Below are 9,692 nucleotides of genomic sequence, written 5' to 3' on the forward strand. Positions count from 1 at the left end.
CCACTATCTGTAACTTGATAGAGGGGAAACCTCTCAGGGATTTACTTGTCTTGTCCTTTAATGTCCTCTGTGGTTTGAGAGGGAGAACCAGAGGGAAAAGAGGTTTTCCATCCACTTTGTTTGCTAAGTAAAAAGGTTTGGCTCTTTTGCTGAGAGATGATTGGATAAAACAGAATCCTCTCCCATCTGAAGAACTGGCTGAGGAAAAACTTGAAGATCCCATCAAATGTCTTAAGAAGAAACTCCTTAGAGCACTAGAGCAGATCTGAAGAACTTAGCAGTTCTCTAGCTTAAGGGAACTGCTTGTCACCAAAAAAATGTGACACTTTCTCAGCACCCTGACAAAGGTGACTGTGTACTAAAACAGTTTGCAACTGCTTCAGCAGACTGGGAATAGCAAAGAAATGGTGCAGTGGATAGGGTGTGGGCCTGGAGTCAGGAAGACTTGAGTTCAAATCCAGCCTCAGATACTTTCTAGCTGTGTGACCCTGGACAAGTCACTTAACCCTGATTGCCTCAGTTCCTTATCTGTAAAATGAGTTGGAGAAGAAAATGGCAAACACCTTTGGTGTGAGGGCTTCCTGAGCCCTTTTCTGGGCTGCTCATCTACTCTTAGTGTCTAACTGATCACCTAACCTCACCTGTGACTCCTACAAACTGTAGCATGTTCAGCAGCCATACCCAGTAAAACCACCTTGACAGATGGGCTAAACCAGGTTGGGGGTAACCAATAGACCTCAAACCTGTTGGTGATTTGGGGGGATGTCTATCCCAAGCATGTGAAGACATCCCCTGGTGGAATGGGCAGATGAGAACAATTTGTTCTTACAGCTATGAAGGTGGCCAAAGCAGGCTCTGTGGGGTGCTTAGAGATTGGTCAGATATCGAAGACTCCAAGGTCATCCATTGCACCCCAGGCCATTGTAATGCCATTCAACACAGCGCACCTGAGGGCTGCTGCTGTGAATAATTTTAAGGTTCTAATGGCAAGGTATAATGAACACTCTATTCAAAACTAAATCTTATTCAAGAAACTAAAGCATTCACAATTCATAACAACATAGCAACTTATTACCAGGGTGGCCACATAGCCTTAAACAAAACATATCATCCAGTATATAATATAACACTCAGTATGTAACATGGCACACAGCATATATGCTTGCATTCAGTATATAACACAGCATTCCCCAAAATACTTGTTTATACAATTAGGGGGTCCCAGGCAGGGTCTTCCCTAATATAACACATCCTTAAGGGTTAACAGAATACCACACACTCCACCCCTAGGTCACTGTAGGTTACAATCCCCTCAATCCAAAAAGAGTGTCCAAGTAAAGTCCTCTTGGGGGTGTGTCCTTTTCATGCTGCTGTTGCAGACTCCCCTTGGCACTCTCACTGTTCCTGCCTTGCTGCAAAGTTTTCATCTTGACTTGGGGCTGACTTCTGAGCCCTGTAACTCCTCCTCTGTGGGCCAGGCTGATGGATGGACTCTTGCCTGGGTTCACAGGCAGGCAGCTATGTGCTCCAGTTCCTTATCTCAACTCTTGGGGAAGGGACTGCTCCACTCCAAGTTCCCCCTACTCCTGCCTGACAGCAGGCTCCAGGGCTTCTGTCCCAGCTTCTGTCTTTGGGAAAACAAAGCTTAACAGGGCAACAACAATATTGACACACATTACCAGCACCACCATTGTAATTCACTTTCAAAGCCCAGAGGTTCCTTAATAATAGCTCTTAAAAGGGGCTTAAGCTAAGCCTCCTTCCCTCCCAGGGACAGATCTCTGCCCTTCAGCTCAATTTGCTTTCACGACGGGGAGGCTCCTTCATTAAGTCTCTGCTGCTCCTATAGCTGCCACTAGCTTTCTCAATGCTCCATGTGTAATGTTTATCTTCTTCTTCATTCTTTCTTCATGCTCATTCTTCTTCTGGGTCCACATTCATAGCTGGGGGAGCCCCTTAACAGTGGCTACCCAGAGTCTTGTCCAGGACATCCAGAGTTCTCAGAAGTGAACCCCAAGGTGATATGGATCTTCTATCTTCTATATTGTTTTACTCAACATCCGATTGTCTCAGTGACGATAGCCTGCTGGAGTAGCACAGAAGCTTGGTAGCTGATTGCCTCAGTGCCCAAAGGCATAAAAGCCCTCAAGCCTCAGCACCTAATGCTCTACAGCTGTAGATTACCAGGGCTCAAATGTTTACAGTTTACAATGTAGGGCAGCTAGGTGGTGCAGAGAGTAGGGCCCAGAGTCGGGAGGACTCAGGGAGGACCTGAGTTTGGTTTGGCCTCAGACACTTCACACAAAAACACACACACACATCTAGCTGTGTAACCTTGGGCAAGTTACTTAACCCCAACTGCCCTCCAAAAGGCAAAAAAAAAAAAATTACGATGTAAACAGGTGTTTACAATTTAATCTGAGACTGGGAAACTGAATTCCAAAAAGAAAAACAAAAAATCCCACCTTGCTTGCAGTTACAGCCATTGCCAGTCATCTTGACTTCTGTTTTGCTACTGGATTTCAATGACTCTGGAAGAGAGTGAGGCTGAGACTCTGTGTATCTCTGCCTGACTTAAATCCAATTCATGTGCAAGTCAAGATATCACCCTTGATGTCATTGGTCCTCTTCAAAAATGCAGGACAAACAATAACACTCATAGCAAGCTGTAGACCCTGAATCTAGAAATACAATGGGAAGTAATATGAGAGAGTGGAATGCACCACCAGGCTAGATACAGACAGCAGATTTCATATTATAATATTTTGAGTAATATTCCATTTCTTCCTCAGATTAAATTGGAACCTGGCCTGGAAGAGGTCAGTTAAAGTTATTTTGGGACCGTTGTTGCCATGTGGCCTGGGCAGTGGGTGGAAGGATAGTAGCCTAGGCATTTGAAGGTTGGGCACTCTTGTGATGATAGCACAGTATTTTGGGAATGGGATAGCCCTTGAATATACATCAGACCATAAGTGTCAAATACCCACTGGCTAAAATGACCCTCAACACTCCTAAGTGCCGGCAGAATCAAATTAAAATACAATTGGGAAATATTTACCAATATAAATACATATTAAAATATAGTCAATGTTAACGTGTTATTTTTTTTTTTTATTTTTGAGGCAATCAAAGTTAAGTGACTTGCCCAGGTTCACACAGCTAGTGTTTGAGGTTGGATTTGAACTCAGGTCCTCCTGACTCCAGGGCCCATTGCTCTATCCAGTGTGCCACCTAGCTGTCATAATGTGTGGTTTTCTATGTCAATATGTGCTGGCAGAGATCTGTGTGCAGGGTTTAGTGGCTCTGGTTTCTGTTTGAGTCTGGCACTATTCTACCAGAGGATAACCAACAAGGCCAGGGTTAGTGGTTAGAGTACAGTGCCACTTGCTGGGCAATCCAGATATTGTACCCAACTAGTTAAACACCCTTGCTGGATAATTAACACAGTGACGCATTTTTCCCCCCTTTAAAAAAAAATTATTCTTAGTTTTCAACATTCATTTCCCAAAGATTTTGAGTTACAGATTTTATCCCCATCTTTCCCCTCCTCCACCCAAGATGGCAAGCATACTGAATACTCCTTCCCCCAATCTGTCCTCTCTTATATCCCCTCTAATCCCCTCCCTTACTTTCTTGTAGGGCAAGATGTATTTCTATACCCCATTGCCTCTATATCTTATTTCCTTGTTGCATGTAAAAAGCACTTTTTAACATTTGTTTTTAAAACTTTGAATTCCAGATTCTCTCCCTTCTCCCCTCTTCACCCACCCCATTGAGAAGACAAGCAATTCAATATAGGTTATAGATGAATAATGCAAAACATTTCCATAGTAGTCATACTGTGAAAGACTAACTATATTTCCCTCCATCTATTCCGCCCCCCCATTTATTCTGTTTTTTCCTTTGACCCTGTCTCTTTTTGAAAGTGTTTGCTTCTCACTACCCTCTCCCCAAATCTGCCCTCCCTTCTATCAATCCCTACTCTTATTCCCTTCCCCTTTCTTTCCTGTAGGGTAAGATACCCAATTGAGTGTGTATGTTATTCTCTCCTTAAGCCAAATCCAATGTGAGCAAAGTTGACTCCTTCCCTTTCACTTTCCTGGTCTTCCCCTCCATTGTAACAGCCTTCTCCTGCCTCCTTTATTTGAGAAAATCCACCCTATTCTATATTTCCCCATCTCCTTTTCCCAATATAGTCCTCTCTCACCTCTTAATTTTATTTTTTCATATCATCCCTTTACATTCAACTCACCCTGTGCCCTCTGTCTATGTATACACGTACACACATATACATACACACATATATACATATATATGCACATATACATACATATGTATGTATACATGTATATACATATATATTCCCTTCAACAATCCTCATATTGAGACAAATCTCATGAGTTACAAATATTGTCTTTCCATGTAGGAATGTAAATAGTTCAACTTTGATAAGTTCCTTATGATTTCTCTTTCCTGTTTACCTTTTCATGCTTCTTGTATTTGAAAGTCAAATTTTCTGTTCAGCTCTGGTTTTTTCATTAAGAATGCTTGAAAGTCCTCTATTTCATTGGATGATCATATTTTCCCCTGAAGTATTATACTCAGTTTTTCTGGGTAGGTGATTCTTGGCTTTAATCCTAGCTCCTTTGACTTCCAGACTATCATATTCCAAGACCTTTGATCCCTTAATGTAGAAGCTGCTAGATTTTGTTTTATCCTGATTATATTTCCATAATACTCAAATTGTTTCTTTCTGACAGCTTATAATATTTTGTCCTTGACCTAGGAACTCTGGAATTTGGCTACAATATTCCTAGGAGTTTTCTTTTTGGGATCTTTTTCAAGAGGTGATTGGTGAATTTTTCAACTTCTATTTTGCCCTCTGGTTCTAAGATATCAGGGTAATTTTCCTTGATGATTTCTTTTTTCTTTTTGGAGGGCAATTGGGGTTAAGTGACTTGCCCAAGGTCACAAGGCTAGTTTTTATGTTAAGTGTCTGAGGTCAGATTTCAACTCAGGTCCTCCTGACTCCAGGGCCAGTGCTCTATTCACTGCACCACATAGCCGCCCCATAGGTTTAAAGTGTCTGAGGCTGGATTTGAACTCAGGTCCTCCTGATAATTTCTTGAAAGATGATGTCTAGGCTCTTTTTTTTTGATCATAGTTTTCAGGGAGTCCAATAATTTAAAAGTTATTTCTTCTGGATCTGTTTTCCTGATCAATGGTTTTTCCAATGAAATATTTCACATTGCCTTCTATTTTTTTTTATTCATTTGGATCTGTTTTATACTATCTTGATTTCTCATAAAATCTTTAACTTCCATTTGCTCCAATCTAATTTTGAAGGAATTATTCTCTTCAGTGAGTTTTTGAAATTCCTTTTCCATCTGGAAAATTTGACTTTTTATGGCATTCTCCTCGCTGGCTTTTTGGACCTCTTTTGCATTTGAGTTTGTCTATTTTTTAAGGTGTTATTTTCTTCAGTAAGGCTGTTGACTCTTTTTTTCATGATTTCTTACATCATTCTCATTTCTCTCCTCAATTTTTCCTCTACTTCTCTTACTTGATTTTCAAAATGCTTCTTGAGCATCTCTAAGTCCTGCGACCAATTCATATTTTTCTTGGAGGTTTTTGATGCAGGAATTTTACATTTTGATTCTTCTAAAACTACATTAAAGTCACACAACTGAATTGTCCCAACCGGGGCCTTTGTCACATGTGGAACATTATAGTCTCCAAAAAAATATCAGAGAAGGCACCTGGCCTTGAACTCTTTGTGTCATACTAACAGGGAACATAGATAAGAATCAAACAGGGCAGAAATGCATGGATAGGTTGTGATAGCCAACATGGGCAAGAATGCCCACATCAACAAGATTACAGATTTATGTGAGTATCTGAGAGATAATAACAATAGTTTATAATTCTATTATCATTTATATGCTATTCCATTTGATTTTTTTTGCAATAACTCTATTAGTTAAACAGGCCAAGAATTTTTATTCCCATTTTACATATGAGGAAACTGAGTCCAGGAGAAGCTAGGATAGGTAGTAAGTCCTAGAACTGGATTTGAATTTTCTTAAATCCTGTGCCCTTTTCCTTTGTCCCATGGAGTTGGCTACTGATTGTATAGTAATTATAGCTGGTCATTTGAGACTTGCAAAGCACTTTATAAATATTTTCTCTTTTTATCCTCAAAGTAACCCTGGGAGATAGTTGCTATCATTATCCCCATTTTACAGATGAGGAAGCAGGTAGACAAAAAATCCTCACATAGTAAATGTCTGAGGCTGGATTTGAACTCATGATTCCAGTTCCACCCTGCTATTCACTGTGCCATCCAGGTGTTTCCAGAAAGCATTTATTAAAAATATCTACTGTCGGGAGTCAAGATGGTAGAGTAGAAGCAGGACCTCCCCGCAGCTCCGGCTTCCACCTTCCCCAATCCATGTAAAAAGGGGATTCTAAACAAACTTTGGAGATGCAGAACCCACAAAATGACACAGAGAAGCTAACCTCCCGCTGAGGACAGCCTGGCAGGCCGGCAGGCAGGAATCGGCCAGCACAGTGCTCTTGGAGCAGAGGCCAGCCCCACACTGAGGCTTTAGCCCCAAGGCAGGCCTGACCAGCTGTGGGCCAGAGGGACTTCAGATCAGCAGCAGTTGTGGCGGTTTCCAGACATCAACACAGAGATGTGAAGGACAAAGTGAGAGGTCAGTGCAGTCTGGACTTTGGGACCCAGTAAGTGGGAGTGCGTGGCTTTTGCCTCTGAGACGCCGGCACAGCCAGCCAGCACCATGTGGCAGATTCAGCTCCTGGCCTGCAGAGTGCAGTGGGACCAAGTACCAGTCTGAGGGGTAATCGCTTTAGCTTTAACCTTCTTGGATCTGGATTGCAGTCTAGGGTGGAGGTCCTGGGGTGTGTGTCCAGCTTGCCAGAGCGTGTGGAGGCCTCAGAGAGGGCACCCATCTAATACCTCCGGCAGCTGAGAAAACCCCAGTGTTTGGGATGAAAGCTCCCCTGTCTGGTGGCAGAGTCCTACTGTGGCAAAAAGCCCAGGGGTCAAGTGACTGAGGGGTGACATGACCAGGCAAAGGGAACAAAGCAGACAGAAGATTCCAACATTAGGCTCCTATTTTGGGGAAAAAAAGGAGCAAAGCATGGAACAGGAGGAAGACAGTGAAGTCAGAACTCCTGCACCAAAAGCTTCAAAGGAAAATACGAACTGGTTCCAAGCCATAGAGGACCTTAAGAAGCAGATAAGAGAAGTGGAGGAAAAATTGGGAAGAAAAATGAGAACGATGCAAGAAAATTACTAAATGAGAGTCAACTGAGGAAAATAACACCTTAAAAAACAGACTAACTTAAATGGCAAAAGAGTCTCAAAAATATCTACTGTCTGTTGGACATTGTGTTAGGTGCTGGTGATTCAAAGACAAAAACAAAGCACTCTCTGCCATTGAGGAACTTACATTCTCACTGAGGGAAAGGATTGCACATAAAAAAAGAGAAAGCAAAATATATACAAAACAGATTCTAAGTAATTTCTAGGGGAAGGGCACTGGTAATTGGGCCTCCATGAGTTCTTCTTGATCTTGGTCCCAAAGGGGACCAAAAGCACCAATTTTGGGCTGGGAAAATCGACCTCCATCAATCAAGTCCCCAGCTTCTTCTTGTTCTCTCTCAGCTTGCCATCATCCCTGGGTATGTCCTTCATGTGTGGTACCTATATGCCATTCAGTTGAGGAAGCAGGCTGCTGGAAACTTGTGGTATGACATGTTCAGCGAACTTTCCCCTGGACGGGGCCTTTTAATCAGATCACTCCTTACTATCTTTGCTTTTATCTCTGAGAAAGAGTAAAGTTTTCCCTATACCTTCCTTTGGTCTGCAGGTGGTGCCTTTGGCGCCCCTTTGACCAAAAGGAGGGAATGAGAGACCCACTTCAGCTCCTAATTACCAGAAGAAGCTCAAAAACCTGGACTGGCCAATTAGAGAGGACAATTCGAGTCCTTCCGCACTGACATACCAGTAATGCTTTGTGAAGCTCTCTGAATGAACCTGAACATCCTCCCACTATGTCAGCAACCACAAAAGTATGAAGCTTGCACAGATATCCTGAGTTAGGGGCTCTTCCTTGATTCATGGCTTTATAATCTGTGCAGCCTGACCCCAAAATGAGCCTAATTACGACTATAGCAACCGTGCATTTATATACATGCCACCCACTTTGAGAGAAATAAATATGCACACTGCCTAATTCTGTTTTCTTTCTTATACTGAGCTCTTTTTTTTTTGTTTTGTTTTTGGAGGGGGAAAGGCAGGGCAATTGGGGTAAAGCGACTCACCCAAGGTCATATGGCTAGTAAGTATTAAGTGTCTGAGGCTGGATTTGAACTCAGGTCCTCATGACTCCAGGGCCAGTGCTCTATTCACTGTGCCACCTACCTGCCCCTTTTATACTGAACTCTGGAGGTTGACAGCCCTCAACTCTTGGCTTTTATTTATTTTGGGACTTGACACTGAATCAGGGCTTGATGGTTTTATTGGAGTTTTATTGATTGTCTAGATTTGAGAAAGTGATGGAAAAAATGTTAATTATTCAAATTAACCTTAAAAATGTGTCCTAAGTTTTTGGAGAATTGGTTGTTAAACATACACCCACACAATGCTGGCTTTATCCCATATCTGTGTAGGCTAGTTTTTCCATAAAAGATATTAAAACCATCCTTGAGATTGATTTGGCCCAGGACACTACAGCTTGAACTATTGACATAACTTCCTGGTGGCCTAAGTACAAATATAGCCCATGCACAAGCAGTCAGGCATTCCTCCATTGGCACTAACAGGCCACCATGGCAAAAGCAGAAGGGAAACAAGTCAAGTGAATCATGGCTATATCCTTGCTGAATATCATTTTCATGCTATGGCTGAGTAAATTTCTTTTTGTTAAGTGTTAAATGATCTGTAAATTTCTCCTTTTTATTCCAGTACTTAACTTGAACCACCAGACCCTCCTAAGTTGGGTCTAGCCTATAACATTTATTGTAAGTTAGCAGGACTGGATCCAAATGTGATTCTCATGGTTGAAATAGGGAAATAGTGATTTGGAAGAAGTTGGGTCTTGAGGATTAGCTTTGTGGGTGTAGAATGCAAACAAGCTCCTTGAGATTAGGGACTGTTTCATTTTTGTCTTTGTGACCCCAACATCTAATATAGTGTGTGGCCCATGGTAAGTATTTAATACATGTTTTATTTGCTGGTTGACCCATAAAAGTAGAACCAAAGAATCTTGGTTTGGCTTTTTGGTGGGTCATATTGGATGATAGTGAATGAAGATTGGGATCAGATTGCTTCTAGCAATCATGCAGGAAATTGGTGCTGGATAGGGACTAGATATGTGATTTCATTATTATGGGGAACTACCAGTTATGAAAACTTCTTCCATCAAGTCAGGTCAGCACTTTTTCTGCAGTGTATAATCATGAAGAATTGTCTGTAGGACTGAGACATTATATCATTTGCTTAGTGTTGAGCAGGTAGTGTGTGTCAAAGGCAACAGCTGATTTCTGGTTCTGCTGGCTTTGAAGTCAGCTCTTTATTAACTTCAACACTGCCTCTCAAGTGTGTGTGTGTGTGTGTGTGTGTGTGTGTGTGTGTCTTTATTTACTTTGGGTTTGATAGAGGGAAG

The sequence above is a fragment of the Petaurus breviceps genome, unplaced genomic scaffold, assembly GCF_028583685.1.
Source record: "Petaurus breviceps papuanus isolate PSGF00001 unplaced genomic scaffold, PetGlider_PUasm1.0 78, whole genome shotgun sequence".
NCBI classification, from domain to species: Eukaryota; Metazoa; Chordata; class Mammalia; order Diprotodontia; family Petauridae; genus Petaurus; species Petaurus breviceps.